Source organism: Lepidochelys olivacea (assembly GCF_965140295.1).
Source record: "Lepidochelys olivacea isolate rLepOli2 genome assembly, chromosome: 8".
In the NCBI taxonomy this organism is placed as follows: Eukaryota; Metazoa; Chordata; order Testudines; family Cheloniidae; genus Lepidochelys; species Lepidochelys olivacea.
This window is the reverse complement of record NC_140418.1, coordinates 75,418,601-75,436,334: the sequence shown is the minus strand read 5'-3', so window position 1 is coordinate 75,436,334 and position 17,734 is coordinate 75,418,601. Positions and strand designations below refer to the sequence as shown.

The window sequence follows — 17,734 nt, the reverse complement described above, 5'->3', positions numbered from 1 at the left end:
TTGTATTGCTGAAAATGGGTCATAATAAACTTTTGGTAAATTAAAGACAATAAGTAATGAAATTCCAGGCCAATTTCATGAGGTGAAAACAGAACTATATTTGTTTTTATATCCAAATAGACAGGAATTCATAAGGCACTAAATAACACACACACACGAATGAGACTTCAACATCTATGGTAGGAGATTCACAGAAACCAATGTCCGCTGACTTTTCCTTTCACTTAAAGGGAAAGGGTTACTTCTTTAAACTGAGAATAAAAAGACCTCAATTCTTTCGATGCTCTGATCTCCAATCTAACAGACCCTTTTAAGAGCAGCACATGCTATCTACAGTACTTACACAGCCCCTATCTCTGTAGTATCCAAGTGCCTCACAATCTTCAAGGATATATCCTCATAACAGCCCTATAAAATAGGGAAGTCCTAGGATTCCCATTATACAGATGGGGATTGAGGCAAAAAGAGACTCATGGTAAAATTTTCAAAAGCACTTACATGCCTTAAGATGTATCCCATTTCCAAAAAAAGGCCTATTGATTTTCAAGATCACACAGGAAGTCTGCAGTAGTGCAATGAATCAAACTCAAGTCTCCCAAATCCCAGGTTAGCACCCTAAACACTATACCATCCTTTCAGGGGATATTTCATGGAGAGGAACTGCCCTACTGAAGCAGGATAGCGTTCGATCTAGTTTGGTATCCTGTCTCTGGCCATGTCGGTACGTGTACATAAACGTACCAAAACATGCACCAACTTCGTGCCAATGACACTGCACTTAGTTAGTACAGTAACTCCTCGCTTAACATTATAGTTATGTTCCTGAAAAATGCGATTTTAAGCTAAATGATGTTAAGTGAATCCAATTTCCCCACAAGAATTAACGTAAGGGGGTGGGAAGGTAGGTTCCAGGGAAATTTTTTTCACCAGACAAAAAAAAAAAAAAACTAACTAAATATATATACATACACACACACACACACTCACAGTTTTAAACAATTTAATACCGTACACAGCAATGATGATTGTGAAGCTTGGTTGAGGTGGTGAAGTTTAGAGGGTGGAAGAGGGTGGGATATTTCCCAGGGAATGTCTTACTGCTAAATGATGAACTAGCATTCGGCTGAGCCCTCAAGGGTTAACACATTGTTGTTAATGTAGCCTCACACTCTACAAGGCAGCATGAACGGAGGGAGGGGAGACAACATGGCAGACAGACAGAGAGAGAGAGAGATGTGCATTGCCCCTTTAAGTACGCTGACACCACATTCTAAGTACTTTGCCTTTAAAAAGATCAGGAAGTTGAGACAGCAGCTGTGGTCAGCACTCCCCCCAAGCCCTGTTGTGTCTCCCCCATACTCTATATGGAGAAGGCATAAGCAGGGGGCAGGAGTAGGGGGGAAGAGGGATACCCCAACATTAGTCTCCCTCTTCCCCCCTCCTCTGCACAGCAAGCAGGAGGCTCCGGGAAGCAGCTACAAGGCAGAGGGCAGGAGCAACACATGGCAGTCGGGCCAGGGATATCTGAACTGCTGACAACTGGTAGCCTGCTGGGCAGCTGCTGCACAGGTAACTTTGGGGAGCGGGGAGCCGATAGGGGGGCTGCCGGTCCACCCTGGTTCCAAGCCCCCACCAGCTAGCTGCAATGGGCTGCTCTTCCTGCAAGCAGTGGACAAAGCAGGTGGCTGCCATACAACGTTATAAAGGAGTACTGCACAACTTTAAACGAGCACGTTCCCTAATTGATCAGCAACGTAACAATGAAACAACTTTAACCGGGACAACTTTCACTGAGGAGTTCCTGTATAATATGAAGACTATACATGCCACACTTATTAATTCCCTGGAGTTTTTTTGAAAGTCTGAATGATTGAAAAACCAGGAGAGGAGAGATTTTTCAAAGGCACAAATAGCATTTAAGACACCTAACTTCCAGTTGAAAGTCAATGAGAGTCAAACACCTAAGTGTCATTTGTGCATTTGAAATTTCCCCCAACATGTCCACAATTACAAGGTCATTCATTGCTCTGCACTAACAGGGCAGACACAGTGCAGTACAACAGTCTACAGCTGATGTTTTTATACATGCCTAATGTGGATGACCTCAAGGATGCCACACAAGATTGTGGCTGGCTCCTCAAGTTAACCTCTTGCAGCACAGCATACCACACTCATTAGCTACGCTTCCACTTTGGCAATATCTTACAGCTATTGCTCTTGAAGCCAGGCAATTCTACTATAAAGACAGGATATCCAACACATAGCAATGAACCCATTACTGTGTGAGATTATAGCTGCAGTGTTCAAACTATGGGCCTCCCAAGAGAGTGTAGGAATGTGTCAAGGGAGGCACGAGCAGTGTGCTTTTCTATATATATATATAATGTATGTGTATATGTATATAAGAGCTCTGGGTGTCAGCCCCGGGTTGCTGGAGCTCGGGCAGAAGAGCCATGCAGATGTGGGAGGCAGGAGGGAGGGACAGCCAGAGCCCCACTGCCTAGGACTGACAGCTGAAGCCCCGATGCCCAGGCTCGGGCTCTCCTTCCCCACCCCTCCATCCTTCACCAGGAAGCAGCCAGGGATCGGGCTCTCCTTCCTCCCTCTCCCCCAATCCCTAACCTTGAGGAGGCGGCAGCCAGCCTCCGGTGTGGGGGGCTCTACTAACAGCTCAGGCTGCCAGCCCTGGGGTGGTAGCAGCAGCACAGAAGTCAGGGTGGCAATGGAGTGTCAAGTCTACTATGAAAACGGATATTGACAAAATATCATTTTTCACATTGCCACCCTTATTTCTGAGCTGCTGCTGGTGTGGTGCTGCTTTCAGAACTGGGCACCCAGCCAGCAGCCACTACTCTCTGCTCTGCCTTCAGAGCAGGGCGGAGTATACGTACTTCTGTGGTTTGAGGAGCATAAACGACTACAGACACAAAGAATGTGGGCGTGATACAAATAAGTTTGAGAACCACTGGATTATTGTATATACCAGTGATACTCCGATCTCAGTGGTTCAGGAGCCAAGTAGCAATCAACATTACCCAAAGAGCCACAGTAGTGTGAATTCATTGTTTCATTTACTCTCTATATAGAATTCTCACTGCAAAATGACTGATGAAGTATTTTTATTTTATCAACTACAATTGGTTAATAGCATAGGAAAAGCATCCTGACTGGTTAATAATTAAATCACACAGCATTTTAATACCATGTGCTGCAAAGAGCCACTTACAGCTCGCAAGCCTCAATCTGAGTATCACTGATATATACAAACGACTCAAACATTTTCCCTGTGGTTTACGGCATCACCATATCCTCACCCAAACTCAGAGGTGGAATTATAACTGTATAGTTCAATGTTTGTCTGTTTTTATATGGGACAAAACTAGCTTGTCTTTCTCACACAGGCAGAGGCACCGAGCCCAATGGGATTATATGCATAACTAAGGCAATCAGGATTCAGCCCTATGTTTATCCACTCCCTCTTTTCTCTCTATTCTCTCCCTTCCACACCACTTCCAAGCCTCCTCTTCATTTGTATCTTCCCACCAACTCTTCCCCCTTCATCAATTGGCTGCTGTACAGCCCAGTTCGGCTTCAGCTAGGATGTCACCGTGTCACGCATTGTCTCTAAACACAAACAGAGCAGCTCTTCTTTGTATGAACTGGATTGTTTCTACTTCTGCATGTTGGATTAGTGGCAGCCACAGGGGGTATATCTACACTGCAGCTGGGAGTAAGCCTCCTAGGCTGGGGAGACAGACCTACACTAGCGGGACTCAAGCCAGCATGCTAAAAACAGCAGTGTGGATGTTGTGGGCTCAGGCAGAAATTCAGGCTAGCCACCTGAGCTGAGACCCAGGAGGTTGGGTGTGCTTGGGAGCCCCAGTTGCCACCTGAGTCGCAGTGTCCATGCTGCTATTTTTAGTGCACTAGCTAGAGCTGAGTGAGCATGAGTCTGACTACTCACGCTGGGAATTACACTTCCCAGCTGCAGAGTAGACACACTCTGTTGGAGACACTTTGTCTGCTCATGCCAGACTAATTTTCTTCTCTAGGGAGCCAGGTAGCAGTGACCCCTGTCCAGATTGGGCTATTGCTGAAGTACCTGGGCCATGACCCCAGAAGATTCACATATCCAGGCACTCAAGGAGAGGGGAGGAGCAGGAGACACAGGGCCTTCCTTTTCCTTAGCCTTGTCTGCCACAATTCTCTTTGCATGGTTCACAGAAGTTCCAGCCACTGCAGACCTTCAAGCAAGGACATTAAATAGGAGACTTTAAATGTACTCTGCTCTCTGAGCCCAGCAGAGCCATGGAGCACAGCTAACAATTAGAAAGTGACAATTTATTCTGCTAAAAATAATTGGAACATTTTACTTTGAGCTGTATGTCAGGAAGGTCTGATGAACTTGTCGCCAGCTGTGGAGGCAGAATGAAACTGACAGGCTCTGAAAGGAGTGTGATTCTCCCAACTCCTGCATTAATAATCATGGACAGCTCTGATTCTGCCTCACCCCCGTCCCAAAGTGTAAGCAGGCTCAAGACCCACTTTAATGGCTGTGGATCCTCAATGAGATGAAGAAAAAATATGGTTCTCACTCAGGTTTATAGGGTCTGGTTAGCAACTTCAGTATGTCTTAGTAAGTTGCAAGAACGTTACTCCAAGGACAGAATTTGGCCTACTGCTGGTAAAGGTCATATTTACATTGCTCTGTGCCACCAAATGCAGACACATAGGTCTCAGAAAAAAAGCCAGAAGCCAAAAGGGAGGAAACAGGTTTAGGGGGAAGAGGAGTCCATAACTTACAACGTGCCAGTCCTTTTCTAATTAAAAATAACAAGATTACAAGTTCAAATGAAGGCTGAATTCCTATAACTGACCCTTTAAGGGTAAGTTCACTATCATTAAATGTCTCATTGCACAAACCTTGAAAACTGATCTTGTTTCCACAGCTTAAGCAAAACAAAACTCCTCCATAATACTCTAAGCTTCAGCCTGGTCTTTGAGAAAATGTTCTGCCAAAGGTAACAAAAGTGATGGCAAATATTTATTTTCTTCTTTGTCCCCTCTTTCACTCAGTAGTCACCGTTACTTAGTAGCTCTGCAATGTGAAGGGACTGCAAAGCTAACCCAGCTGGATAAGTGCAACCATGACATTGGCTATGCAAGCTTAAAGTTTTTTCTTGTTTGTTTGGGGTATTTTTTGTTTCCTAATTATTTTAAATTTAAGGAAGGAAGGATGTGTAGGGCTGAACTCTGTGCCCAGAATTGTGAGGGTATACAGTGGAGGAAGAAGGAAGAGGACACGAAGTCCTCCCCAGATCAAGGACTGTATGTGGCGTCCTTGCACTATTCTGACCTTGAGAACTCTGAGTCTAGCACTCTCAGAAGGGATGCGGAGAGAGGGCCCTCCTATTCACTGGCCAGCATGGGCAAGTCATTTGTCTGGTTTGAAGCCAGGCAGTCCTGTTTTTAAATGGTTTGTCCCCTGCTCATTACTGAGACAAAACCCCAGATGAGGCCCAGGGGACACCATTTTGAAGATCCCACTGCTCTGCCTGGCTGGTGTGACCGTACCTGCGAGGTCATGCTGGAGGGGGCAGGGCACTCTTCAAAATGGCATCCTCCATATAGCCTGACCTCGGATGCATGGTTATGCCAGTGGGAGCAGTCACTCAGGCAGCGGTGGGCAATGCCATTCCCAGAATGTCTGGTATTCTGGGTGTGCATGAGTGGCCAATGACCAAACAGTGACAGACTGTGTTCTCAGAGTTCCAGGAGACATTACACCTGACACTCAGTGCTTCCTGAATCTACTGCTGGGTGGGCGTGGCTCCACATTATCCCCTGATCTGAATAGCAATTTAAACCCAACAGAGCCCATGGCAGAAGCAACAAATTTAATATAGTACTCACTCTGCTATTACTCCAAAAAATGTCCTTCTGTGTCATACTGAATTGCATTTCATTGGTCTCCATGATGAGTGAACAAAAAACTAAAATCCCTTTTGTGGTCTATGGAAATTTGTTTTCAATCAAACAATGGCTATTAAAACTTCTGGTGGAGAATGGAGAGCCCAAACACAGTTCTGTATCAGTGAGATTGGTGCTGTAGACACATCACACCTTTTATAACTTCAGAAAAATATAATGTGATGAAAGATTTAAATACAAGCTATATTTTTCCTCCCCCCCCCCACCCCAAAAAGCTGCTTTTCTTCTGAATACCCTGGGCCAAATTCTGCTTCTCCACTTCACTTGTGTGCATCCATAGGTGCAAAGTTACACTGGACCATAGAGAAAGAAAATTAGAGTAGAATTAAATATATGGGCCAAATTCTACAGTAGGGTGAGCAGCTGGCTTAATTTAGGCTTATGGAAACATTTATCTTCAGCTATTTCATATGTTCTGGTTATTCCTCAAAAATCTCTCATGATGAAGTTTTTGAGTGTATGTGTGTTTTTTGCTTGTTTTTTTAATTCCTCTTTGCCCATAACTTTCGATCTACTCAACAAGATACACATTGTACTGTAAATAATTTGCAGGCCTGGGCGAACTGCAGCTAGCATTAAACAATATGTTAATACATGAATCTATGTTTTTGCAAACAGAGTATCAAAGAACATCTCGTAAAAAAAGAGGAAGGAAGGGCATTTTCTAAAGTCCAGTTGCTGGAATCTTTAAAACATGATTTAAGATACTTATTATCATAAAAGAGATTCAATTCCCTGCTTCACAACAAGGTCAGCTACAAAAGGGATGTTATGACCTGGGTTTAAAACACTCAAGACTCAGACAAATAATTGCAAAAATAAAAAAGCAAGGCCTATTTAAAACTTCAGTATATTTTTTGTTTACACTAGAAGAAGAATTAAAGAATGGGCAACAAACTGTCTTCAAGTTACCATAGTGATATTCCTTCCCCATGGAGTTTACCATTGTGAGTTAGTCCCTGTGGATATCATTTTTAAAACTGCCTAAGCACAACAAATGTTGGCCCATGTACTCCAGCAGAGCCATGAATATTCTGAAGGTCAGAGACAAGCATGGATTATTTCCAATTAGAAAGCCAATTTTGTTGGAAGATATCCAGAAATAAAGTTTGGCCTTGGCTCAGTGTGTTCAAAAAGCATACAAACCAGCAAGCATTAAAAAAATCCTCCATTTTGAACTGGTCTGACACCAAGCATACTATTTTAACAGTGAGAAAAAGGAGATTTGTCTTCACTAACAAGGTCTTCTCCCAGACTGCTGCGCTGGGCATCACAGCCTGGGGAGTAGATGGTCAGCCCTCTGTGGAGAAAGAGGTGGTTAGGGACTATTTAGAAAAGCTGGATGTGCACAAGTCCATGGGGCCGGACGAGCTGCATCCGAGAGTGCTAAAGGAATTGGCGGCTGTGATTGCAGAGCCACTGGCCATTATCTTTGAAAACTCGTGGCGAACGGGGGAAGTCCCAGATGACTGGAAAAAGGCTAATGTAGTGCCAATCTTTAAAAAAGGGAAGAAGGAGGATCCTGAGAACTACAGGCCAGTCAGCCTCACCTCAGTCCCCGGAAAAATCATGGAGCAGGTCCTCAAAGAATCAACCCTGAAGCACTTACATGAGAGGAAAGTGATCAGGAACAGTTAGCATGGATTCACCAAGGGAATGTCATGCAAGACTAATCTAATCGCCTTCTATGATGAGATTACTGGTTCTGTGGATGAAGGGAAAGCAGTGGATGTATTGTTTCTTGACTTTAGCAAAGCTTTTGACATGGTCTCCCACAGTATTCTTGTCAGCAAGTTAAAGAAGTACGGGCTGGATGAATGCACTATAAGGTGGGTAGAAAGTTGGCTAGATTGTTGGGCTCAATGGGTAGTGATCAATGGCTCCATGTCTAGTTGGCAGCCAGTATCAAGTGGAGTGCCCCAAGGGTCGGTCCTCAGGCCGGTTTTGTTCAATATCTTCATAAATGATCTGGAGAATGGTGTGGATTGCACTCTTAGCAAATTTGCGGATGATATTAAACTAGGAGGAGAGGTAGATACGCTGGAGGGCAGGGATAGGATACAGAGGGACCTAGACAAATTGGAGGATTGGGCCAAAAGAAATCTGATGAGGTTCAATAAGGATAAGTGCAGGGTCCTGCACTTAGGACGGAAGAACCCAATGCACAGCTACAGACTAGGGACCAAATGGCTAGGCAGCAGTTCTGCGGAAAAGGACCTGGGGTGACAGTGGACAAGAAGCTGGATATGAGTCAGCAGTGTTGCCAAGAAGGCCAATGGCATTTTGGGATGCATAAGTAGGAGCATAGCCAGCAGATCGAAGGACGTGATCGTTCCCCTCTATTCGACATTGGTGAGGCCTCATCTGGAGTACTGTGTCCAGTTTTGGGCCCCGCACTACAAGAAGGATGTGGATAAATTGGAGGGAGTCCAGCGAAGGGCAACAAAAATGATTAAGGGTCTGCAACACATGACTTATGAGGAGAGGCTGAGGGAACTGGGATTTGATTTGATAGGGGGATTTGATAGCTGCTTTCAACTACCTGAGAGGTGGTTCCAGAGAGGATGGTTCTAGACTATTCTCAGTGGTAGAAGAGGACAGGACAAGGAGTAATGGTCTCAAGTTGCAGTGGGGGAGGTTTAGGTTGGATATTAGGAAAAACTTTTTCACTAGGAGGGTGGTGAAACACTGGAATGCGTTACCTAGGGAGGTGGTAGAATCTCCTTCCTTAGAAGTTTTTAAGGTCAGGCTTGACAAAGCCCTGGCTGGGATGATTTAATTGGGGATTGGTCCTGCTTTGAGCAGGGGGTTAGACTAGATGACCTCCTGAGGTCCCTTCCAACCCTGATATTCTATGATTTGCATATACTGTACACTCAGTTTCATTCCATCGGTCTCAACAACTTAGTTACTCTACATTTACACTTACGTAAATGAGGGTAGAATTTGGCCCACTGAACTGGATATGACTTAGTAGAAGAACAATCCGAAGAGACCAATTTGAATAAATTACCCCTATATGTACTATTAATTCTGTATAAGGATTATGGACAAACAGGAAACAAATGTAAAGAGACCTTCCTATACAGGTACAGTTCTTTTTCCCTCCTAGTTCATGTTTAGCACGGTTGTAGCACAAAATACTAGCTCAACAGCTCCATTTGCATTCTCACTCTTAATAGTTTCAGCAGTCCACCTAACATACAGCATGCTTACAGAATCCCAAGTAAATGTATTCTCGTGATGTCTTCTGTTTAGTGGATCTGCTATTTATTCATTACCTTTACACATATATCATATCTCTCGGGATGTCGTCAGGAATATGTTTGGGAGAGAAGATGAAGTGTTTGAGGCTGTAATTACATTTAAATACTCATCTGGGCCAATCTAATTTTTTCAAATGGATGTGGAATAAGGACCTTTAGTCCTAAGCCTGGCTACATTCATGCTCTCTAGATTAATATACAGAAGATGTACACATACAGTTGTTGAAAACACCATATGGTGTTAACCAAGATAATTTTATGATACTTTTATTCCCTTGCAGAGGCTATTTGTTCATTTTTGACAAATCTCATGTCACAATGGAAAGTACAATAATCATACTAGCATTGCCTTGGCATGCTTAATAAATGTATTAAATTGCTATTCATATTTTAGGGCTGTCAATAAATTGCAGTTAACACAAGCACTTAATGCAAAACAAATTAACCAGATTAAAAAATAGTTGTGATTAATCACAGTTTTAATCGCACTATTAAACAATAATAGAATACCAATTGAAATGTATTAAATATTTTGGATATTTTTCTATATTTTCAAAAATATTGGTTTCAGTTACAACACAGAATACAAAGTGTACAGTGCTCACTGCTCACTTTTATAATTTATTACAAATATTTGCACTGTAAAAAAGATAAACAAAAGATATAGTATTTTTCAATTCACCCCACATAAGTACCGTATTGCAATCTCTATCATGAAAGTGCAATTTACAAATCTAGAAATATTTTTTTACATAGCACTCAAAAACAAAATAATGTAAAACTTTAGAGCCTACAAGTTCACTCAGTCCTACTTCTTGTTCACTAAGACAAACAAGTTTGTTTATATTTATGGGAGATAATGCTGCCTGCTTATTTATGACATCACCTGAAAGTGAGAACAGGCGTTCGCATGGCACTGTTGTAGATGGCATTGCAAGGTATATCTGTCACATAAGGTATATCTGGCAGGTAAATAACTTGTTTGTCTTAGTGACTGGCTGAACAAGAAGTAGGACTGAGTGGACTTGTGGGCTCTCAAGTTTTACATTGCGGTTTTTTGAGTGTAGGTATGTAAAAAAAAATCTACATTTGTAAGTTGCTCTTTCAAGATAAAGAGATTGCAATACCATACTTGTATGAGGTGAACTGAAAAATACAATTTATTGTTTATCTTCTTTTACAGTGCAAATATTTGTAATTATAAAAGTGAGCACTGTACACTTTGTATTCTATGTTGTAACGGAATTCAATATTTTTGAAAATGTAGGGAAACATCCAAAAGATTTATAATAAATTTAAATTGGTGTTCTATTATTGTTTAACAGTGTGATTAAAACTGCAATTAATCACGACTATTTTTAATCTCATGATTAACTGCCATAATTTTTTATTTGACAGTCCTATAAATTTTACTTAATAAAAATATGCCTCATGCAATAGATCAATCTAAATTTCATGTTACTATATCTACTTAAAACTACTATTTGACCTATATTTACTGGAAACAAGCACAATCAATTACACTTAAGACATATAAAAGGATCTGTTCCACTCTTGGGTACACACAGGAGATTGTTTTTTCTAAATATAAAGCTTTTCCTGGCATGAATTCATTTACTTTTCTCAGCATTACTAAATTCACCCTTTACAATGGCAGGACATTGTTGTCATGACATAAGGTCTCTCAGTAATGCTTCTCTCCCCAGTCTCACGGCAAGCACACTATTCATGCCTCCGAAAGGGATGGCGAGACTGGGGCTAACTATTTCTTAAAAGACAGCTAAAACAGCGACATGTCAAATGCTGAAAATTTAAAACATTCATCAGAGATCTGAGGTCTGGAACAGTTTTAATGATTTTTTTTTTTAAACAGGACACAACTGTAGCCTTGATTAATTTACACAAAAGACTATTATGACAGCAGTCCTTCAGATACCACGGAGTTACTCATTCTTTTTGAAAGAATCACTCTCTACTTTCTGGTCTAACCATTTTTCAAGAGGCTTTAGAGGGCTTAGTATTGCTTTCAATTGACTAGCTCTTACTGTACGTCTACACTGCAAAAAAGGTTCACTTTGCTAACTCAGGTTAAAATAGCAGTGAAGACACAGCAACTCTGCTTTTAAGTCTGGACAGCAGCTAAAATTAAAGCCTATATGGGAGCATGGGGCTGAACTTGAGCTGCTAAATTGAAAGTTGAGTTGAAAGTCGAGCTAGTCTGTCTTCACCACTTTTTAAACCCTAGTTAGCTACCACAGGTTAGCTAACTGAGTTAAGAACACAGAAGTTTTTTGGTTTTTGATTTTTGCAGTGTAGACAGAATCTTCACATCAACTCTTTCTCCCAACTTCAAAGAAAAAAAGGCTGCTTAAAAAACTAAGAATGGGGGTCAGGTGTAAGAATACTGTTCTGAATTAACTGCCTGCATTATGGATTTGTGAAAACACAATTAATTATGTTACTATTTAAATGACCAAAACCACTATTTTAGAGCTTTAAAAAGTGTGATTACAGCTATAAATGTACTCTAGAGTGGAAAACAATTGCACATCTTATCTCCAGCCATAATTATCTTATGTATCCGCTCTTCAATATTACTGGCCAAGCTGGAAGCCTAACCCAACCACCATGCCCACTTGCAGCTTTCACCAAATAATAGTTTGCTAGCAAAACAAGACTATTTCCAAAAGGAACACAAGTATGTTAGAGTAAGAATTTACTGTACTGCTCTTCAATAAACACGCAGAAATCTAGGGGAACAGTCTAAAATCACTCCATGTAAAAGTAATGGTATTGCAGCAATCAGATAGGGAAGAAAAAATATCAAATAGAAAGCATGAAGTATTAGGAGTGTAACACCATCAAACCACATACATTTTAACTTCACTCTTCAGTAAAAGGAGAATCAGTCATTTCACTCATCACTGAAGTCGGAAAGTTCACAGGTTAGAAAGCACTTATGAATAAGCTGTGACTTTTTAAAAATACTTTTAAATCTCACTGATGCAAAAGGGTTAAATTTGAGGAAAACTAATGGTTATTTGAATTCTAGTATTTTTTTTTTTAAATTTGCTCTTTTGAGGAGTTAGTACCTCCGTTCACAATGGACTCCAGTTCTGGTTTCCAGTAGCTGCAGATTAAGAACTCCCCATTAGTAGGTCCTAGGTGATAGTTACTCAGACCTCTGTTTTGCCTGGAAAGCTCCTTCCTTAAGAAAACTGATGTACTCTAAATTCTACTGGGATCTGTTGAGGGACAGCGTGCGTAGGCACCTGATGAAAAATAAGGTATAGCAGTATAGAGAGTGTAAAACGCTTTGTACATCTCACTGTTGGGAAGGGCAAGGAAGAGCTGGATCATATTTTCATATTTACTCTATTGTAGGAATGGTCCATAACACACGGTATCTGGGATTAAGTATATCCTCATGAAGCAAAAAAATATTACTTACTTGAATGGTAGCCGTTGTACTTGGGAAATATCATGCATATGTGTATTCCTCACAGGTATGTATGCACAAAGCTGGAAAATTTTGTCTAGCAGTACTGTAGGGGGGCACTCACACCTTGTGGCTGTAGGCCCTCCCCTGGCTACATGGGGTGGCATGGCGTCAACTGCTATCAGTTCTTTCTCACTGAACTTCAAGAGCATAGACTCCAATTCAGAGGGGGACTGAGGGTGGGTAGAACCCACATCTGCATCACATCTCAAGAACAACAGTTACAGTTCAGTTAAGTAACTGTTTTTTATTCTTCAAGTAGATGCAGCTGGTATTCCACATAGGTGACTCACAAGCAGCACTCACAGTGGGTGGAGCTGGGAGTCTAGTTAAACAAGGATTGCAGAACTGCCTTCCCAAAGTTTGCATCTGCTCTAGATGCTGCAGTAATAGCATAATGGTTTGCACATGTGTGTACAATTGACCAAGTGCCAGGCCTGCAGATTGGTGTTTTTAGGTGACATTTCAATATTGGACATTGACATAGCCTGCACTCAGGTAGAATGAGGGGGGGGACAGCTTAATGGTTTGAGCATTGGCCTGCTAAACCCAGGGTTGTGAGTTCAATCCTTGAGGGGGCCATTTCGGGATCTGGGGCAAAAATTGGGGATTGGTCCCGCTTTGAGCAAGGGGTTGGACTAGATGATCTCCTGAGGTCCCTTCCAACCCTGATATTCTATGATTCTATGAGCTCACACATGGGGAATGATCAGAGCTCTCTTGTATTCTGTCTCTCTATATATGAAGTTTTCCCTAGAGACTGTCTGCGAAGAGATTGCTTGTCCTTTCATTCAGTCTGCCTATTACAAATAGATGAGGAGAAGCACAAAAAGACTAAGTCCTTTCCAGGTAAAAAGTCAGACACTGCCTGACATCCAACATGTGAAGACGCTGCTCTGCTGGGGTTGAATGTGGCTTAGGACAAAACACAGGTAAATACACCACCTGGTTTAAATGAAACTGAGAAACCACAATAGATAAAACCAGAGGGTGTTGTCACAAGGTCACTTTGTCTTTGGAGAACTGCATGTAAGGAGACTCTGCCATCAAAGCCTGCAACTCAAAACACTCTCTTCGTATATGTTACTGCCATCAGGAACATTGTTTTGACACAAAAGAGAAAAGGAAGAAGATGCTGCAGACTCAAACAAAGGTCCCTTCAGAGCCACTAAGGCCTTAATAAGGTTCCACAAAGAACTGCTTCTCTCAATAGCTGGTGGAAACAAAGAATTCCTTTCAAGAACGTTGTTACCACAGTATTCAAAAATACCGACCTCCTAAGGATGAGCAGATGAAACACTGAAATCACCACCAGATGCACCATCAACAAGCTAAGTACAAGACCTGACGACTGGAGATATAAGTATTCCAAGATGTCCTGGATATAAGCCAGCTTTGACTGAACTCCGTGGGCCAACAACCATATCGAAAAATACTTCCATTTGGCAAAATAAGCCATTTAGTAGAGGGCTTCCTACTATTGAGCAGAAGCTGTCATACAGCTTCTGAATATCACTCTTCCTTCTCCTGTAGCCATGCACACAGTGGCATGGAGAAAGAGCGCAGGATGCAAAATCTGTCCGTGATGCTGAGTCAAGGGGTTGGGATGAAAAGGAAGGGATGTGGAAGGCTGAATCATTAATGTGAGAAGGTCTAAGAACCAACATGGCCTCAGCCATGCCAGAGCAATGAGGAGGAGTCTGGCATGGTCCAATTTCAATATGAGAATGACCTGCAGAATGATTGGAATCAGAAGAAAAGCATACAGGAATGCTGATTCCCAATTCAGGTGAAAAGTGTTGGCCAGGGAGCCTGGACTGAGACCCCCTTAAGGGCAAAACTGACAACATTACTAGTTGTCTCTCATGGCAAACAGGTTGATCGTCTGCATACCCCAAGCTGCAAAGGCAGATGGCAGGACACAGAGCTTCAGAGACACAGGGAGAAATTCCTCATGAGGTGACCCGCAAGTTGATTCTGAACCCCAGGTAAGTGATCAGCCCCTGGAGTAATGCTTTGTCTGATACAAAACCGCCAGAGCCTTATCACCTCCTGACACAGAACACTTGACTGTAGTCCCCTTTGTCTGTTCATATAATACATTACAGCAATATTGTCAGTGAGTATGTGAAAGACTGAGCCTTTGACGTGGACTTGGAAAGTGAGACAGGGACTGTAGGTGGCCCAAAGCTCCTGGATTTTGAAGTCCAGCAGTGAAGTTTCCTATTCTGACCACAGGCCCAGAACTTTCAGTGACCCCAGATGAGCTCCCAAGACCATCAAGGAGATGTTATTGACAATAGTCCTGGTTAGCAGGAGCTGAAAGAAAGAAACACCCTGGCATATGTTGTCATGAACTGTCCATCACTCTAAGGAGTCCATGATCAGCACAGGAAGTGGACAGATTTGTCCAAGAGATGATAGACTGACAAGCCACATTCGGAGAGGATGAAGATGCAATCTGACAGAATGGACCACTTGTGTGCATGCAGCCATGTGTGCAGCTCCAGACAAAGCTGGTCAGCCAGCAACAATGCTCTCAACCTCACAGAATCTATTAGGGCCCCAACGAACTTGCTTTTTTGAGTGGGGACAAACACTGACTTCCTGTTTAGGATAAGGCCCAGGCAATTGAGTCAGTGTAGTGTGACATGTACATGAGAGAGGTCTTCTTCCCTGGACTTGCCTCTCAGTCACCAATCATCCAGATATAGCAAGATATGAATTCCTTTCAGCCTGTGGTAAGCCATCACTGCAACTACAATTTGTTAAAAGACCTGGGTAGCAGAGAATAGGCAAAAAGGAGTATGGTGTACTGATAGTGACAGTTCACCATGACAAACCAGAAGACTTTCCTGTTGCTTGGGAGAACCACTATGTGGAAATAAGTATCCTGAAGGCCCAGGGTAGCAAGCCACATTGTGATTTAATGTGGGGAGGACAGTTGTTATGGTGACCATCTGGAACCTCCCAAACCTAATATAGTTGTTAAAGTGCGGAGCTCAAGAATAGGTCTCACCTCTCCCTTGGATTTGGGAACCAGAAAGTACTGAAAATAAACCCCCCCAATCCCACTGCTGCAGAGGAACCTCCTCCACAGCTCCCAAAGCTAGCAGAGACTAAACCTGCTTGAAGAGCAGTGTCTAGGAAGAGGAGTCCCTGAAGAGGGATTGGGAAGGAGGGTAGGGAGGAAGGATGGAAAAAAACTGGATGGCATAACCTGATCTGACAGTGCTTAGGACCCAGTTGTCTGTGGTAACTGAGTCCCAAACATTGTAAAAGTGAGCCAGTCTGTCCCTGAAAGGGGGGACAGGTATGTAGAAATCATGACTGGATCACTGCCCCAGACACAGAGTCAAAAACAGTCACTCAGTAGATGCTGGGAAGGACATGAGTCAATTGGCTGAAACTAGAACCTGAAGGCCTTTGCCTCTGAGATCTAAGACACTTTCTGGAGTATTTCCACTACTTTGAGTGAAAGAAGGACTGCCCAATGAAGTGCCGAGAGCAGTACTGCTGTTGCTGACTCCCAAAATGGTACCTTTGAACCACTACAGGATACACCTCTAAAGAATGCAGCTTGGCTCATGAATCTTTAAAAGAGTGCAAGTTCTCATCTGTCTTGTCTGAGAATAGCACCCAACCATAGAAGGAAAGATCCTCAATAGCCTGTTGCACCTGAGAACCAGTGCCTGAATTCTGCAGCCATGACACCTTCCTAATGGTCACAGCTGAGGCCATAATTCTGGCCAATGTATCAGTCATGTCCAATGCTGACTACTGAGAAAACTTGATCATCAAACAGCCTTCAACCACAAAAGCATTCTGGAGGCATCCAGCAACTTGTCTGCAAATTTAGATACGGCAGTCCAATTAACGGAAGTCATATTTATGTTGGTTGTTGATACACATTTGCAGGGAAGAGGAGGTAAAAAAAAAAAAAAATCTTTCTCCCAAGTCCATCTTCTTGGACTCCCTTTCCTTGGGAGTAGATTGATATCTACCCTGTCAAGCCCTATCGTTCGCTGCAGTCATAACAAGAGAATTAGGGCCTGAGTGAGACTAGAAACCCACAAAACCCTGCACAGGGATGAAAGAGCACTTCTCCAAATGCTTTGCAGTGGGCAACACTGAAGCCCTTGCCTTTGCAGGTTCCAGGGCAGTTTCATTAATAGGGAGCACTATTCTCCCCAGCACAGACAGTTGGAGAATGTTGAGAACTTGTGCATATTCTCCTGTAAAAATTCTGCCTGGATGCCCAAGAAAGCAGCCATAAGCTGCAAAAGATCCTGGTATGCCTTGAAATTCTCAGGTACTGAGGGAGAAGGAGAATCTGGCACAATTGAATTGTCAGGAGATGACAAAGAAATAATCAAATGAACCAAATGCTGTATTTAAAGAAAACCTTCCAATTTTCAGGGGAAAAGAAGGCAGAATGGACTTTCCTGAGACTTCAAGCAATGTAGTTCCAAAGTAGAGATCTGAATGTCCCTCACAAAATGTGTAAACCTAATAATCAAGTGTCTGATTTTTCCATTTTAGGATATGAATAATTCCTGTGAATCTTAAGAGGATTATTCTTGTGCAAATACTCTACAGTGGGAGACTTGGACCCTTGTTCTTTTGGGAGACTCAGTAGAGCAAACAGCTGCCTTGGACCACCCTGGACTTCGTCTCCATCTGTAGTAAAGACATGTGACTGTTTACTTCAGCTGTAATGCAATACAGAACTGAAAAAAAATATGCTCTGATTGGTCCAACATTTGCCTGAAATAACAAAAAGGTTTTCATTCCAATTGGCATTTTGAGCCTGCTGCTGGAAGGAGCCATCCTGATTAAAAGGGAAGTCAAGATGTGTTACTAGTGATGTGGGAGCCCAAAGTAGGAATACAAGCTTGTTTCCAAACTGCTGTAACAGTGGTTTAAACAACCCTACACAAATAATTGTATGTGGATTTATGACATTATACTACACTTT

General features: G+C 42.4%; 1 protein-coding gene across 7 annotated transcripts in view; it reads right to left on the bottom strand.

Moving 5' to 3' along the window:
- Positions 1-17,734, bottom strand: part of TGFBR3 (transforming growth factor beta receptor 3) — a 179,190-nt gene that overhangs the window by 111,257 nt on the left and 50,199 nt on the right. The gene's annotated exons all lie outside the window — the stretch shown is intronic.